The sequence below is a fragment of the Mustelus asterias genome, chromosome 3, assembly GCF_964213995.1.
Source record: "Mustelus asterias chromosome 3, sMusAst1.hap1.1, whole genome shotgun sequence".
Classification (NCBI taxonomy): domain Eukaryota; kingdom Metazoa; phylum Chordata; class Chondrichthyes; order Carcharhiniformes; family Triakidae; genus Mustelus; species Mustelus asterias.
This window is the reverse complement of record NC_135803.1, coordinates 15,384,918-15,402,432: the sequence shown is the minus strand read 5'-3', so window position 1 is coordinate 15,402,432 and position 17,515 is coordinate 15,384,918. Positions and strand designations below refer to the sequence as shown.

Sequence of the window (17,515 nt, the reverse complement as noted above, 5' to 3'; positions counted from 1 at the left end):
ATTTTCCGAGTCAAATATAACTCTTCTTCAGATCTGAAGAAGGATAGAAACGGTTGATATGCTTTCCAAAGTGAGGAAGGAGAGGAGGAACAAAAAGGGAAGGTCTGGGATAAAGTGAAAGATGGGAAAAATTCGAGGATCTGTCACGGAATAAATGGCAAAGGGAGTGGTAATGGTTGTAGTGAAGAAACAAAGTATTTGTCCAGAGTGAGTGTGAACGGCAGAATAATGAACAGCTCTGTCCAATGACAAAACATCAAAAACAAGATTCAGACCAGCACATATGGCAAAAAAAAACAGAACCAAAGAGTTGATTGTCTGAAATTGTTGAACTCAATGTTGAGGCTCCTCCTCCTGCTTATGTTGAGCCTCAGTGGAACCCTGGAGCAGGTCGAGGTCAGAAATGTGAATGGGAAAACAAGATGGTGAATGCAGAATTCCAATCTGCCGGAAACTCTGGATTATGTTTGCAGAGTGGGCGGAGATGTTCCACAAAGTGATCACCCAATCTGTTTTTGGTTCTCCCCAACTTGGAAGAGGCTACATTGTGAGCCGTGAATACAGTGTCCTAGGCCCAAACATCTTTAGTTGCTTCATCAATGACCTTCCTTCCATCATAAGGTCAGAAGTGGGAATGTTTGCTGATGACGGCACAATGTTCAGCACCATTCGCAACACCTCAGACACTGAAACAGTCCAAGTCCAAATGCAACAAGATCTGAACAATCTTCAGGCTTGGGTTGACAAGGGGCAAATAACATTCGCATCACACAAGTGCCAGACGATAACCTTCTCCAACCACCTCCCCTTGACATTCAGTGGCATTGCCATCTCTGAATCCCCCACTTTCAACACCCTGGGGGTCATCATTGATCAGAAACTGAATTGGACGACCCATATAAACACTGTGACTACAAGAACAGATCAAAGGTTAGAATTCTGCAGCAAATAACTCACCTCCTGATTTCCCAAAGTCTGTCCACCATCAACAAGGCGCAAGTCAGGAGTGTGTTGGAATACTCTCCACTTGCCTGGATGAGTACGGTTTCAAAAACACACAGGAAGCTTGACACCATGCCGGACAAAGCAACCCGCTTGATTGCTACCCTTCCACAACATCCACTTCCTCCACCACCAACATACAGTGGCAGCAGTTGGCACCAACTACAAGATGCACTGCAGGAGCTCACCAATCCTCTTTAGACAGTACCTTTCAAACCCATTGCCATTACCATTTAGAAGGACAAGGGCATCAGATATCTGGGAACATCACCATCTGCAGGTTCCCTCCAATTCTGACTTGGAAATGTCAGCTTCACTGTGGCTGGGTCCAAAATCCTGAAACTCCCTCCCAAACTGTACTGTGGCTGTACCTACACTACATAGACTGCAGCAGCTCGAGAAGGCAGCTCACCACCACTTTCTAAAGGGCAATTAGGAATGAGATATAAATGCTGGTCTAGCCAACGACACCCACACCCATTGGCTGAATAAAAAAAAATACAGTACATTAAATTGAAAGAAGCACAAGGAAGTAATTGCTTCACATGGAAGGAATGCTTGAGACCTTGGATGGTAGGGGAGAGAAGGTGAAAGGGCAACTGTTACATCTCCTGTGATTGCATGGGAAGGTGCCATGCGAAGGGGATGAGGTGTTGGTGATGATCGAGGAGCGGATCAGAGTGCCATAGTGGGAACCGTCCCTTCAGAGTGCTCATAGGGGAGGGGAGGGGCGAATTTGTTTGATGGCGGCATTTCAGTGAAGGAGGTGGAAACGGGAGAGGATGATCCTTTTAATGTGGAGGCCGGTGGGGTGGAAAGTGAGAACACGGAGAACTCTATCCTGGTTCTGGGAAGGAGAGGATGGGATGAGAGCAGAAGTGCGAGAAATGCCAATCAAGGGGAATCTTTGATTGTGGAAAAAAGAAGACATATGTGTGAGATAATGCATTTTGGAAGGTCCAATGCATGTAGGAATTATACAGTAAATGGTAGAATCCTTAGGAGTATTGGCAGGCAGAGGGATCTGGGAGTACATGTCCACCGATCACTGAAAGTGGCAACGCAGGTGAATAAGGTGGTCGAGAAGGCATACAGCACGCTTGCCTTCATCGGTCAGGGTATTGAGTATAAAAATTGGCAGGTCATGCTGCAGCTGTACAGAATCTTAGGCCTCATTTAGAATATTGTGTACAATTAGGTCGCCACACGACCAGAAGGATATGGATGCTTTGGAGAGGGTACAGAAGAGGTTTACCAGGATGTTGCCTGGTCTGGAAGGTATTAGCTATGAGGAGAGGTTGGATGAACTTGGTTTGTTCTCACTGGAACGAAGAGTGCCCTCCCCTGTGAGCACTCTGAAGGGACGGTTCCCACTATGGCACTCTGATCCACTCCTCGATCATCACCAACACCTCATCCCCTTCGCATGGCACCTTCCCATGTAGTCACAGGAGATGTAACAGTTGCCTTTTCACCTTCTCCCTCCCCACCATCCAAGGTCTCAACCATTCCTTCCATGTGACTTCCTTGTGCTTCTTTCGATTTAACGTACTGTATTTTTTTTTATTCAGCCAATGGGTGTGGGTGTCGTTGGCTGGACCAGCATTTATATCTCATTCCTAATTGCCCTTTAGAAAGTGGTGGTGAGCTGCCTTCTTGAGCTGCTGCAGTCCATGTAGTGTAGGTACAGCCACAGTGCTGCTAGGGAGGGAGTTTCAGAATTTTGACCCAGCCACAGGGAGTGGATAGTCAGATGCTCTTTCATAGGACAGAAAAGTCAAGTACTAGAGGACAAAGGTTTAAGGTGCGTGGGGAAAAGTTTAGAGGAGATGTGTGAGGCAAGTCTTTTACACAGAGGGTGGTGAATGTCTGGAACGCACTGCCCGGGGAGGTGGTGGGAACAGGTACAATAGCAGCATTTAAGGGGCAACTAGACGAATACATGAATAGGATGGGGATGGAAGGATACGGACTCCGTAAGTGCAGACGGTTTTAGTTTAGGCAGACATCATGATCGGTGCAGGCTTGGAGGGCCGAAGGGCCTGTTCCTGTGCTGTACTGTTCTTTGTTCTTTGTTGTATATCAGAGATACCGGGGTGGTAGGTTGTGCCTACAGACAAACTGGGAAAACGGAATGATGTCCTTACAGGAGGCAGAGTGTGAGGAAGTGTAGTCGAGGTGGCTTTGGGAGTCAGTGGGCTTCTGATGAATATTAGTAGACAGTCGATCCCCAGAAATGGCGACACAGAAGTCAAGGGGGGGGGGGAAGGGAAGTGTGAGAGTGGGATCATGTAAAGGTGAGAGCAGGGTGGGGATTGGAAGCAAAGCTGACAATGTATCCCAGTTCAAGGTGAAAGCAGGAAACAGCACTGATACATCAACGTACTGGAAAAAAAGAGTTGGGGGAGGGGCGCCTGGGTAGGCCTGGATGCAGTGCAAAAGAAGGCCATTCGGCCCATTGACCTTGCACCGACAACAATCCCACCCAGGCCCTATCCCTGTAACTCCACGTATTTACCCTGCTAATCCCCTTGATACTAAGGGGCAATTTTAGCATGGCCAATCAACGCGACCCACACATCTTTGGACTGTGGAGCTGGGAAAATACTCAGAATAGCAGGCATAGACTCAATGGCTGGGATTTTCCAGGCCTGCCATGGTGGGACCCGCCGCGGGAGATCCGGAGACACAGCCAAAGGTCCATTGACTTTCGGCCAGTCTGGATGATCCCGGTGGTGGGCGGGGCTGGAAAATCCCACCCATTGGGTTGAATTTCCTGTTTCTGTGCTGTGAATTCTATCTCAAGAGTTAAGGAGAAGGAGAAGTGGTGCCCGGTATTCCAAAAACAGAAGAACCAGCTGGACATCCATTCAATCAGTGAAAAAGCTACACTAAGCTTAATCAGAAGTGTGTAGCTGTTTTGTTATTGATAGCTGCACTCCTGTTAAGAACTAATAGGATTCATTTAATGTACTTAAAATGGCAAATTGAATCACACAGCATTGGACTCAACTGAACATTATCAAAAATTTCATCCCTGCTTTTAAATGGCAGGAAGCTAATCCTGACGATAGACCAGTTAACAATTAACATTTGTTAGGAAATAAGCACATGTTTTCAAGGCTTTGGCTGGCAACAGTGACCCAACCGTTCGTTCTCCACAGTTTTAACTTTCCAGGCTACACAAGAAGAGATTATTATCTTAAGTACCAATCACTCAAGCTCGATATGTCTGACACATCCAGGAAAAATACAGACTTGTGGAATTAGCACACCAGCTGTTCCATGGATAGCCTGCATCTGTAAGTTTTAACCCCCTTCCCTTTGTGTGCCTGCCAGAGCTTTCTCCAACCCAGCAGCATATTCCTGCCTTTGGAAATCTGCCCTTCTGCCAATTTTAGTTCACAGGCAAGATTAAGGATTTCACTGAATCACAGAATCTCAGAATCTTACAGTGCAGTAGAGGCCCGTTGGCCCATCGAGTCAGCACCGACGCATGAAATGCCCTGACCTGCCCACCTAATCCCACTTGCCAGCTCTTGGCCCATAGCCTTGAATGTTACGACGTGCCAAGTACTCTCATCCAGGTACAGTTTTTAAGGATGTGAGGCATCCCGCCTCCACCACCCTCCCAGGCAGCGCATTCCAGACGGTAACCACCCTCTGGGTAAAAAGGTTTTTCCTCAAATTCCCCCCTAAACCTCCCACCCATCACTTTTAACTTGTGTCTCTTCGTAACTGACCCTTCAACTAAGGGGAACAGCTGCTCCCTATCCACCCTGTCCATGCCCCTCATAATCTTGAATGCCTCAATCAGGTCGTGCCTCAGTCTTCTCTACTCTAGAGAAAACAAACTAAGTCTATCCAACCTCTCTTTATAACTTAAATGTTCCATCCCAGACAGCATCCTGGTAAATCTCCTCTGCATCCCCTCCAGTCCGTTCACATCCTTCCTATAATGTGGTGACCAGAACTGCACACAGTACTCCAGCTGTGGCCTCACCAAAGTTCTATACAATTCCATCGTGACCTCTCTGCTTTTGTAATCTATACCCCGATTGATAAAGGTGAGTGTGCCTTTTTCACCACCCTATTAACCTGCCTTTCTGCCTGTACAATCTTTATTTTGTCCTTGCTAAAACATATTCACAGCCATTTGTTGACTCTGCAAAGTTCTCGGACGCTTTGGAAGTTTAGGTTTATTTATTAGTGTCACAAGTAGGCTTACGTTAACACTGCAATGAAGTTACTGTGAAAATCCGCCTCTGGCGCCTGTTTGGGTACACTGAGGGAGAAAGTGCGGTGGATGCTGGGACAGTGAGTAAATTTAAGGAGGAGTTAGACAGATTTTTAATTGGTAATGGGTTGGAAGTTTATGGGGAGAAGGCAGAAAAATGGGGATGAGGAGCACATCAGCCAGGATCGATTGGCGGAGCGGACTTGATGGGCCGAATGGTCTAATTCTGCTCCTACACCATATGAAGAATTTAGCACGGCCCATGTTCCTAACCAGCATGTCTTTCAGACTGTGGGAGGAAATCGGAGCACCCGGAGGAAACCCCACACAGACATGGAGAGAACGTGCAGACTCCACACAGGCAGTGACCTAAGCCGGGAATCGAACCCTGGTGCTGTGAGGTAGTAGTGCTAACTACTGTGCCACCGTGCTATCCACAAGAATTGTTTGGACTCATTTTGCACCAAAATTAATTGGGGGAATTGAAGGATTCAGCATTTACAATGAACTGGCCAGGTACAATAAAGACAAGAACATAGTGCTTAAGGCATGGCTCTAGTGACTGGAAATCTGTGAAGCAAAGTTGTGTTGTCTCTTGCAAGCCAATAAGATGTCACTTGTTGGAGAGACAAATGTCGGTATAGCTGTAACTTTTTTTTAATATCTGAATTACTTGCTGCTTATGTGTTGCAGTGTAAAGTTTGAAAAGAAAAGTTTGAAAAATGCAAGTTCCTTGTACACGTACATATATATCTCTCTGCTGGTGTCTATGGTGCGTGTGCTGCCACCTTCTACCCGATATCACCTCACTAATTATCTACATCACACTCTGTTCTTTTTCCCTGATGCTTCCCCTTAAATGCATCAATACTATTTGCTCCAACCCTCTATATGACAGCATGGTAGCACAGTGGGTAGCACAGTGGTTAGCACTGCTGCTTCACAGTGCCAGGGACCTGGGTTCGATTCCTGGCTTGGGTCATCGTCTGTGCGGAGTTTGCATGTTTTCTCCATGTCTGCAAGGGTTCCCTCCGGGTGCCCTGGTTTCCTCCCACAGTCTGAAAGACGTGCTGGTTAGCTGCATTGGCCATGCGAAATTCTCCCTCAGTGTACCCGAGCAGGTGCCGGAGTGTGGCGACGAGGGGATTTTCACGGTAACTTCATTGCAGTGTTAATGTAAGCTTACTTGTGACACTAGTAAATAAACTTCAAAAATGACTGCAAGTTCCACAAGTTTATGATGACCTCCTTCTTATGAACTGGCACCTTTCCATGTTTTTATTTCTCTGCACTATCCCTTGTGCTTTTATTTCTGTGTTTAAGTCGGGCATCTTTACTTCCCAACTGCAAATGAATTCCTTTGTTTGGGAAGCCTACTGTGTCTCATGCCACCTCCCCCACTCCTGCCAGACTGATGATAACGCAACAACCTTCTGGGTTCCACTTTTAATTGCCACAAGCAGTCGTTTTCATCGTTAACACTGGTGTCTGAGGCTCATCCATTTATTTGTAGAGGTTGCGGGGGGGGGGGGGGGGGGGGGGGGTGAAAGGGTACATCCAATAGAGGCTCCTGCCAATGGAATGCCACAATCGGCTGGTGAGCGTTGCCATGTTTGGCTTCAACTCTGCCATCCCCATGAGACGATACATTCTGTTGCTGCAGGGCCCTCCAGCTGGCTGCCTGCTTTCAGAGCAGCTGTAATTCAACACAGCTCAGGGCTGACAGATTCTTGCCAAAAAGCTGTGACCTATGACCTCTGGGCTGTGTTCAACTGGGGCATGTACAAAAGTGCAAAACGGACTTGGAATTACTTCATAAAAACATAAGAACCAGGAGCAGGAGTCGGCAATTCAGCCCCTCGAGCCTGCTCCGCCATTCAATACCATCTGGCTGATCTCATCTCGGTCTCAAGTCCACTTTCCTGCCCGTTCTCCATAACCTTCAACCCATTACTAATTAAAAGTCTAGCTCCTTCTTAACTTTACACAATGTCCCAGCATCCAGCACACTCTGGGATAGGGTGGCACGGTGGCACAGTGGTTAGCACTGCTGCCTCGCAGCGCCAGGGACCCGGGTTCGTTTCCTGGCTTGGGTCAGTGTCTGTGTGGAGTTTGCACATTCTCCCCGTGTCTGTGTGGGTTTCCTCCAGGTGCTCCGGTTTCCTCCCACAGTCCGAAAGATGTGTGCTGCTTAGGTGCAGTGGCCATGTTAAATTCTCCCTCAGCGTACCTGAATAGGCGCCGGAGTGTGGCGACTAGGGGATTTAACAAATTGGGGCTTGCGCTGAGATAGTTTCCACAGAGGGGACAGAGGGTAACAAATCTGGGGACTTCACCCAGGGACCAGTCATAAAAATGCAGAGAGTTACACAGAACATACAGCACAGAAACAGACCAATTGGTTTTACTGGTTCATGCCAATCTTCATACTTCAGTAACACTGCCCCCTAACTCCTCCCTCCCTCCCTTATTTAACTATCAGCATCTTCCCCTTCTCTCCCATAAGCTTATCCCCAATCTCTAGCTTCCCCTTAAACACATCTAAACAATTCACCTCAACTATTCCCTATGATAGTGAATTCCACATTCGAGCCCAAGGCCAGAAATTTCTCAACTCAAGGGTTGCCCTGTTCCCAGGACTGAAAGTGGGGTTTGACCCTCATGTGGGTGGGCAGCAGGCCCCTGGGCAGCAATGTACTGGCAGTGGCCAAATAAGAGGCTATTGGCGGGACCCAATGGAGAACAGCAGCCTCTTAGAGCTGAAAGCCCAATCAGAGAGCATGCACCAATGGTGGAGATGGTCACTGCTGACGCTGCTGGAAGAAGGAGAGAGAGCACCTCCATGGCAAAGGGAGGCACTCTTGAAGTCAAGGTAGTGTTTTGTTTTCCAGGGTCAGATTGTTGATTGTGTGGGGGGGTGGAGGGGGGGGGGGGGGGGTGAACTCTCCAACGACGCACCGTTGCTGCGGGAGCAGCCATTGCCACCCAGGACCCTTCTGTGGAGCGTGAGGCAGTCAAAAAGGAGGCTTCCTCTCACCGACATGCAGAGAGACCGGCAGGGTTCAGAATCTTACAGTGCAGAAGGAGACCATTTGGCCCATCGAGTCTGCACCAACGACAATCCCACCCAGACCCTACCTCCATAATAATTATTGCCTCCCCACACAGTGGCAGCCCCTCATGATGGCAATAAATGCCAAAAGTGCAGTGAAGTGGCCCTTATTTAGGCAATGAATTGGTTTCATTGGCTGCCGCCGCTTGTCACATGGTGGCAATGTCACTGAGATTCCCACCACTGATAATATCCCGTGGGAATGAGAATACTTTGGGATCCCCTCCAGTCACCTTCCCCCATCATTGCCCGAGGGAAACCTATGCAGGGAGCCTCCAGGCTTCCCATTCAAACACAAACTCCAGCACACCAGATACCTTTGTCAATTTTATTTCAGCCTGGCTATTTCATCCCATCCTCGATCGAGGTGGAGGCTAAAATGTCAAGGCTGCCTGGACAATCGGGCCCACCTGCCAAGTGTAAAGGCAGACAGGCCAGATAACAGGTGGCACAGTGGTTAGCACTGCTCCTTCACAGCACCAGGGATCCAGGTTCAATTCTGGCCTCGGGTCACTATCTGTGCGGAGTTTGCACGTTCTCCCCGTGTCTGCGTAGGTTTCCTCCGGGTGCTCCGGTTTCCTCCCTCAGTCCAAAGATGTGCTGGTTAGGTGCATTGGCCGTGCTAAATTCTCCCTCAGTGTACCCGAACAGGCGCTGGAGTGTGGTGACTAGGGGATTTTCACAGTAACTTCATTGCAGTGTTAATGTAAGCCTACTTGTGACCCTAATAAATAAACTTTCACCTTAGATTCAGCATTTATGTGCGTATATTTATATATATATATTATATATGTCATATTTCTAGGGCTATTTTTAAAAGGCAGCCAATGAGGAAGGAAGATTACAAGGTACCCTGAAGGATGGAGTAAGAGAAGCACACAGCAAAGTCCGTGTGAGAGAACCTGGAGATGGAGCAGAACAAACAGGAGAATAACCCGTGACCAAGAGAGAGATGGAATGAGTTTGAGATGAGCAGAATCGAAAGGCAGTTACAGGGAGAGAGACAGGATTGTTCAGTTTAAATTTTTGTACATGAACAGCACAAGGTGATACTAACTGACCCCATTAAAGTGACTGGAAGATAAATGACAGGATCTTGAGCCCACAGCAACTCATAACCCTAATGCACTTGCAGCTGCACTTACAAAGCCCTAACTGTCTAGACTTCATTCGTCCATTCGTTTTTGCAGCTACTGATTTGCTTGTCTGCACCCTCACCTCAACCTTCAATGCCTTCCTCCTCATTACTCTCTCTTCCCCCAGCTATTCACCCCACTACGGCCCTCAGCTCCATTCCCTTGAGTCCGGGGGATACAGATTTGAAAGGATATGAGCAAACACCTGGATTAACCATGGAAGCCAGTGCATCATTTAAACTTTGTTGTATTAATCACTCCCAGTCATTTACCCGTACTTTTATTTTTTTCATGAATGGAAGCTGGTTATGGTGGAGTCCTGTGGGCAGAATTTCTCTCACACTGGTGAGAAGATGGGGCCACCAGAGAGATTTGACCAAAGGCATCGCTGAAGCTCATAGGGCGCTTTTAAAAATAAAGACAGTTTCAACTAAGTACACACACACAAACAAACACACATGCATCCAAGCACATATATATACACACATACATGAACACGTGCACACATGTACACACATGTACATTCACACACACATGTACACACATGCACACGCACATGAGGAACAGTCAATGGTCCCTGAGGTGATGGTTTGCCACAGATACTTTGGGCACCTCCCCCCACCCCCACCACGACATATTTTCTGGCAGCAGAGGTGACGGGAGAAAAACATAGAAACTAGAAACAGGAATAGGCCATTCAGCCCTTCGAGCCTGCTCCGCCATTCATCTTGATCATGGCTGATCATCAAATTCAATATCCTGACTCCCCCCTTCCTCCCATATCCCATGATCCCTTTAGCCCCAAGAGCTATATCTAATTCCTTCAAGTTATTCCGATCTTCGGGTCCTAATGATGTCTATGAGGTTTTGCATGCCCCATTACCACCACCATTGGGGAATGCGCCCCGGTGGGGAGGGAGAGCTGGGGGTCACCACTGACAGGACTGGAAGATCCTGTCAGGGGGAATAGCTGGAAAATTTCAGCCTTTGTCTACAGAAACTGAACTGGACAACAGCCACTCGGGAATGTGTGTATGGGCCTTCATCCTGTGTCTCCATGCCTCACCCTTCCCTATTTCTGTAATCTCCTCCAACGTCTCGTCCTTACCCAGTCTGGCCTACATGTGACTCCAGATCCACCGCAATGTGGTTGACTCTCAACTGCCCCCTGAACAAGGGCAACTCGGGATGGACAATAAATGCTGGCCAGCCAGCGATGTCCATGTCCCATAAATGAATAAAAAAACATTACAGGTACATCATAGGTGCAATAAAAATACAAACTATTGTACACTCAGGGCAGATTTAAAGTGGCTTTTTTTACATCAAGAGATTTCACACTTCTCAGTAAATAAGCAGCAGATGAATGACCCCAATTCTCCATTTTCTCTTGCCAATTGCATCTGAACTGATACACTTTTAACATTGCATGCATCACTAAGTAACAGTATCTTAATGGCGTAGGCAATAGATTTCTAAATCCTTTTAATCTGCTGTTATCTGGCTAATTAATTTCACAAACCAGCATTTCATCAAATAAAGCAATTTCCCCACTGGGGATATTTTCTACACAATCCTCTGGAATGAAAAGCTCTACACCATTTAGCGAATAACACAATTCTGATCCTTTGGTTTGGACCAATTGCTGCTTGTTTCTGTAGCAATCTGACTTGTATCTGAGTGTATGTGATTTGATCTGTGCCAGATTGTGAGTTTGGTTTCTTTTTTCCCCTCTGGTACATTCTGGATGGAATTGTAACAGTGTAGTTGGAATTCAGAATACTCCAAGTTAGTACTCATTAGTTAAAGTCATAGAGGTTTTTACAGCATGGAAATAGGCCCTTCGGCCCGACTTGTCCATGCGCCCTTTTTTTTTAACCACTAAGCTAGTCCCGATTGCCCGCGTTTGGCCCATATCCCCCTATACCCATCTTATCCATGTAACTGTCTTAGTGTTTTTAAAAGAGAAAATTGTACCCACTTCTACTACTACCTCTGGCAACTCGTTCCAGACACTCACCACCCTTTGTGTGAAAAATTGCCCCTCTGGACCTTTTCGTATCTCTCCCCTCTCACCTTAAACCTATGCCCTCTAGTTTTAGACTCCCTGACCTTTGGGACTATCTAGCTGATCTATGATACATTCTCAGAGCAGAGATGGGTAAAGAGAGATTTGATAGAGGCGTTCAAAATCATGAACAGTTTCAATAGAGTAAATAAGGAGACGCTGTTTCTGGTGGCAGAAGATGTCGGCAACCAGGAGACACAGAGTTGAGACTCGAGAGCCCTTTATGAATGGCAGATAGTCCACAGCGCCTCAAAGTCTTGAGTTGCTAGATCTGTTCGAAGTCTATCCCGTTTAGCACAGTGGTCGTGCCACACAACCCAATGGAGGGTATGCTAAATGTGAAGATGGCTCTCTACAAGGGCTGTGTCGTGGTCACTACTGATACTGTCACGGACAGATGCATCTACGGCAGGCAGATTGGTGAGGATGAGGTCAAGTATGTTTTTCCCTCTTGTTGGTTCCCTCACTACCTGCTGCAGTCCCTAGTCTAGCATCTATGTCCTCTAGGACTCAGCCAATTGGCCTGTGGTGGTACTACCGAGATACTCTTGGCAATGGACATTACATTTTCTATCTTCCTTCCTCAGTGGCTGCCTTTTAACAATAGCCCTAGAAATATAACTCATTTATTCTCATAGAGACTTATAAAATTCTAACAGGACTAGACAGGGTAGATGCAGGGAGGATGTTCCCGATGGTGGGGGTGTCTAGAACCAGGGGTCACAGTCTGAGTTTTCGGAGTAGACCATTTAGGACGGAGATGAGGAGATATTTCTTCACCCAAAGAGTGGTGAGCCTGTGGAATTCATTACCACAGGAAGTAGTTGATGCCAAAAAACTGAATGCATTCAAGAGGCGGCTGGATATAGCACTCGGGGCGAACGGGATCAAAAGTTACGGGGAGAAAGCAGGATTAGGCTATTGAGTTGGACGATCAGCCATGATCATGATGAATGGCGGAACAGGCTCGAAGGGCCAAATGGCCTCCTCCTGCTCCTACGTTTCTATGGGTACATTCTGCGCCCTTGCCACCGTAATACTTCCTCCATGTGGTGTTCAAAATCAGTTGAGGGGGGAATGGTATGTGGTAATCAGCAGGAGGTTTCCTTGTCCATGTTTGACTTAATGCCATGAAACGTTGTGAGGTCTGGAGTTGATGTTGAGGATTCCCAAGGTAACTCCCTCCCAACTGCACAACACTGTGCGACCACCACTGCTGGGTCTGTCCTGCTGATGGGACAGGATATACCCAGGGATGGTGATGGGCAGCACGGTGGCACAGTGGTTAGCACTGCTGCCTCACAGTGCCAGGGACCTGGGTTCGAATCCCGGCTTGGGTCGCTGTCTGTGTGGAGTTTGCACTTTCTCCCCGTGTCTGCGTGCGTTTCCTCCGGATGCTCCGGTTTCCTCCCACAGACCAAAAGACGTACTGGTTAGGTGCATTTGCCATGCTAAATTCTCCCTCAGTGTACCCGAACAGGCGCTGGAGTATGGTGACTAGGGAATTTTCACAATAGCTTCATTGCAATGTAAGCCTACTTGTGACACTAATGGATAAACTTTTGGAGTCGGACGTTATCTGTAAGGTATGAGAATGACACTGTCAGGCTGTTGCTTGACTGGTCTGTGAGACATCTCTCCCATTTTTGGCTCAACCCCTGAACGTTAGCAAGGAGGACTTTGCAGACTTGTTTCCCGTGCCACAGTTGATACTGGGTGGTCCATCCAGTTTCATTCCTTTATGTTTTTTAGCAGTGGTTGAAAACAATGGAGTGGATTACTAGAGTGATGTAAGAGTCAATCACATTACTGTGACTCTGGATCACATGTAGGCTAGACCAGGTAAGGAAGGCAGATTTCCTTTCCTAAAATCATTAGTGAACCAGATGGGTTTTTACTACAATCAACAATGGTTTCATGGTCACCTTTTAATTCCAGATGTTTTATGAAGTTTAATTCCACCATTTGCCCCAGTGGGATTCAATCCCGGGTCCCCGGAGGATTACCCGTGGTCTGGGGATTACTAGCCCAGCAACAGTACCACTGGAACACCACCTTGCCTTAATTCTGCAGAGAGTAACTCACCTCCTGATTTCCCAAAGCTTGTCCACTATCTACAAAGCAGAGTCAGGAGTGAGATAAAATAATCTGGGAGCCAAGGTAGCTCAGCATGCTCACGAGGGCTGCAGGTTACGTAACTTCAGGTTACGTCAAGTTTATGGAGGTTAGAAGATGGGCAGCTAGCAGGAAAGCATTAAGATAGTTAAATGGGGAGGTTTAATGTTTATTTATTAGTGTCACAAGTAGGTTTACATTAACACTGCAATGAAGTTACTGTGAAAATCCCCTAGTCGCCACATTCTGGCACCTGTTCTGGTACGTGGAGAGCGATTTTAGCATGGCCAATGCACCTAACCTACTTTTAGACTGTGGGAGGAAACTGGAGCACCCGGAGGAAACCCATGCAGACATGGAGATTGGGTCATTGAGTGTCTGTAAGACAGAGATAGATAGGTTCTTGATTAATAAGGGGATCAGGGGTTATGGGGAAAAGACAGGAGAATGGGGATGAGAAAAATATCAGCCATGATTGAATGGCGGAGCAGACTCGATGGGCCAAGCGGCCTAATTCTGCTCCTATGTCTTATGGAGAGAACGTGCAGACTCCACACAGACAGTGACCCAAGCCAGGAATCGAACCTGAGTCGCTGGCGCTGTGAGGTAGCAGTGCTAACCACTGTGCCACCGAACACGGTGATGGGCAGCAAGCAGGAGAGCATTGAAATAGTTAAATGAGGAGGCAACAACCGAGGCAGAAGGTGAAACAGGCATGATGTTTGAGGTGGACGTTGAGTCTTTGCAATACGAAAAACAGTTTGAAAATGACAGGGCCAGACCTGCACAGGTCAATGGAGGGTCACTGCCCTGAATTGAAGTTGCTGAGATAGATAAAGGAGCTGAATTTATTTTATATTCCTTCCCCAGTCTAACTGTTTGATTCTGGTTCAAAGGTCAGGTCAGTTCTTGATGGACCAATCATCAGAATGGGCTCCTGGACAAAAATTACAAATACCATTCGCCAATGAAAATACAAAGCCATTCTAGTTCGTTCTCTTAGTCAAGTCAAAAGCCACTCTGCCACTCCCACAACTGTCTACTCATCGTTGCTGAGCACAGGTGCTCCCTAACCTGGAGGGTCTCGAGGGGGTTCGTGGAAGGTCTCCAGGGGGATCCAGGGAGAGACTAGAACTCGAGGGCACAACCTCAGAGTGAAGGGGCGTTCCTTTAAAACTGAGATGAGGAGGAATTTCTTCAGCCAGAGGGTGGCGAATCTGTGGAACTCATTGCCACGGAGGAATGTGGAAGCCAGGTCGTTGAGTGTCTTTAAGACAGAGATAGATAGGTTCTTGATCAATAAGGGACCAAGGGTTACGGGGAGAAGGCAGGAGAATGGGGATGGGAATCATGTCAGCCATGATTGAATGGTGGAGCAAACTCGATGGGCCGAATGGCCTAATTCTGCTCCGATGCCTTTTGGTTGTATGAGTCCGTGAAGCTGGGTGCTGCCATGTGATTGGGAAATGCCAGTTCAAAAGCACAACATTTAAAAAGTAACAGAGAAAGGCAAGACCAATCAGCATCCAGTGCTCCAAGAGGCCTTGCTCTGATTGGCCCATTTGATTTATTGCGTCTCGCTGTTACTGGACAGATTAGCCGGCGGCCAACAGCGAGGCTGAGGTGAGGCGGCAGGAGACGGCAGGAGGTGAACTGGCCAGAAGCTGGTCGCCGGTGGCGAGGGTGCCTCAGAAAAGGAGTGGTGCGGTTCGGGCCTCGGGAAAGAGGGAGGGGGCTCTGGCCTTGGGAAGGGGGCTTGGGAAAGTTAACATGGGGGTGCAGTTCTGGTCTCGGGGAAAGTAGCGGGGCGAGGTATTCAGGCCGCGGAGAGACTGTGTGTGTTTGTGTGAGGATAGGGTGAGTGTGTGTGAATGTGATAAAGAGGGATCAGTGAGGGGGGTATATGTGTGAATGAAAGTGTGTGTGAGAAAAATGTGTGAGCCTGATATTAGAATCAGCTTTCCTGCATCATTCGTCCCATTAAAAATAACAAACATATGTATTTTTAATCAGGGAACGGTTTAATTATTTCTAGATTAATATATGCATAAATATAGCTAGAAAAGACTTGTTTACATTTGATTTCTGTGGTCGTTCCTATTTCAGCATTAAAAGGGCGCTGACATGATGAGAATATTTGGGGTTCCCTGATGGCTCTCGGTTGGTCAATTGGGGGTCCAATGGCTCAAGATGTAAGGGAATCTCTGGCTTAGCATATAAGGAGGAATCTGGAGTGAGGATTGACCATTTGATCCATCACAGTGATTCCTTAATCATAAGAGCCATACAGTGCAGAAAAGGCCCTTTAATCCATCAAATCTGCATCGACAATAACTATCACTAAAGTCGCGCTAATCCCGTTTTCCAGCTCGTATCCCATTTCCTTGAAAGCTATAATGTTTCAAGTGCTCTTTCAAATATTTTTTAAAGGTTGTAATGTTTCCAGCCTCCACTACCTTCCCAGGCATCGCATTCCAGATTCCCACCACCCTCTGAGTAAAAAAAAATGCTTTCTCAAATCCCCTCTGAACCTGCTGCCCTCACTCAAAAACTCTGCCCCCTCGTGATTGACCCCTCAACCAAGGGGAACAGCTGTTTCCCTGTGGGCGGCACGGCGGCACAGTGGTTAGCATTACTGCCTCCCAGCACCAGGGACCTGGGTTCGATTCCCGGCTTGGGTCACTGTCTGTGCGGAGTCTGCACGTTCTCCCCGTGTCTGCGTGGGTTTCCTCGGGGTGCTCCGGTTCCCTCCCACGGTCCAAAAGACCTGCTGGGTTAGGTGCATCAACCGTGCTAAATTCTCCCTCAGTGTTACCCGAACAGATGCCAGAGTGTGTGGCGACCAGGGGATTTTCACAGTAAGTAACTTAATTGCCGTGTTAATGTAAGCCTACTAATAAATAAACTTTAACTAACCCCTTAGTGACTCAAATCCCCCATCAGAGCAATTATCCCCAGTGCAATCCCAATGCTTTTAGCCTCTGCTACCTCTATCCTCCAGCATTTTAGAGATTTATACTCCAAGAAGCCAATGAAGTAATTTCAAAGTGTAGTCACGGTTGTAATAACGTTGGAAGAACAGCAGCTAATTCTGTGCGCAGAGAGATTCCACCAAACAGCCGTGCTTGCTGTTTTTATTCATAGCTGTTGGCTCTCACTCAGTAGGGAAGAGCTTGCTCCGGTCTGTTTTATATTTACAATTCACTCATTTCCAGTCCAATCACCTCAGAGCTCTTGACCTTCTTTGTGATTCCTCTGTCCCACCTCCCCTCGCTCTTCCCCCAACCCTGAATGTAACTCGCTCCCACCGCCTTATGAGCACGCGCACAAGGCTTGGCCGTTGCAATGCTCCAGCTGTGGCGTGGTCTGATCTCCAAGCTTTTCCTCGGAAAAGGGGGAGGGGAAGAGGGGAGGAATCCATCCCAAGCACGCACTGGATGAATCAGCTGGGGGCTGGGGGGGAATGTGGGGGAAGGATTTGAAGCGAGCGCCGGGGAATTGTGAAGCTGTGATTGACCATGTGGTGTGGTGCCCTCTGGAGGCATTGGCCACACATCGCTGGTGCATCGTAACTGTTTGCATTGACTCACTTCAGATGAATATTTAGTCTGATTCACATAAGCAATGACGTGTAAGCTGAGGTAATGGAATCCTTCAGGTGGGACTGTGTAGTTGTGTGTTCTACGCATTTCTGTTCAATGATGACAAGACCAATTGGAAAATACTTCTTAAAGGAGTATTGGTGTTCGGAATTTCTTTGTAAAATGCTGATTTTCAAGAGGCCCCGGACAACTCCTCACGTATCACAGAATCCCTGCAGTGTAGAAGAGGCCATTGTGGCGCAG

At 47.4% G+C, this 17,515-nt stretch overlaps 1 long non-coding RNA gene across 1 annotated transcript in view; it reads left to right on the top strand.

The window, feature by feature from the left end:
* The first annotated feature begins 16,351 nt into the window (after positions 1–16,351).
* Positions 16,352–17,515, top strand: part of LOC144483049 (uncharacterized) — a 29,539-nt gene continuing 28,375 nt past the window's right edge. The window contains exon 1 of the long non-coding RNA XR_013495974.1: positions 16,352–16,528. This is a non-coding gene — a long non-coding RNA (uncharacterized LOC144483049). The remainder of the gene's footprint in view (positions 16,529–17,515) is intronic.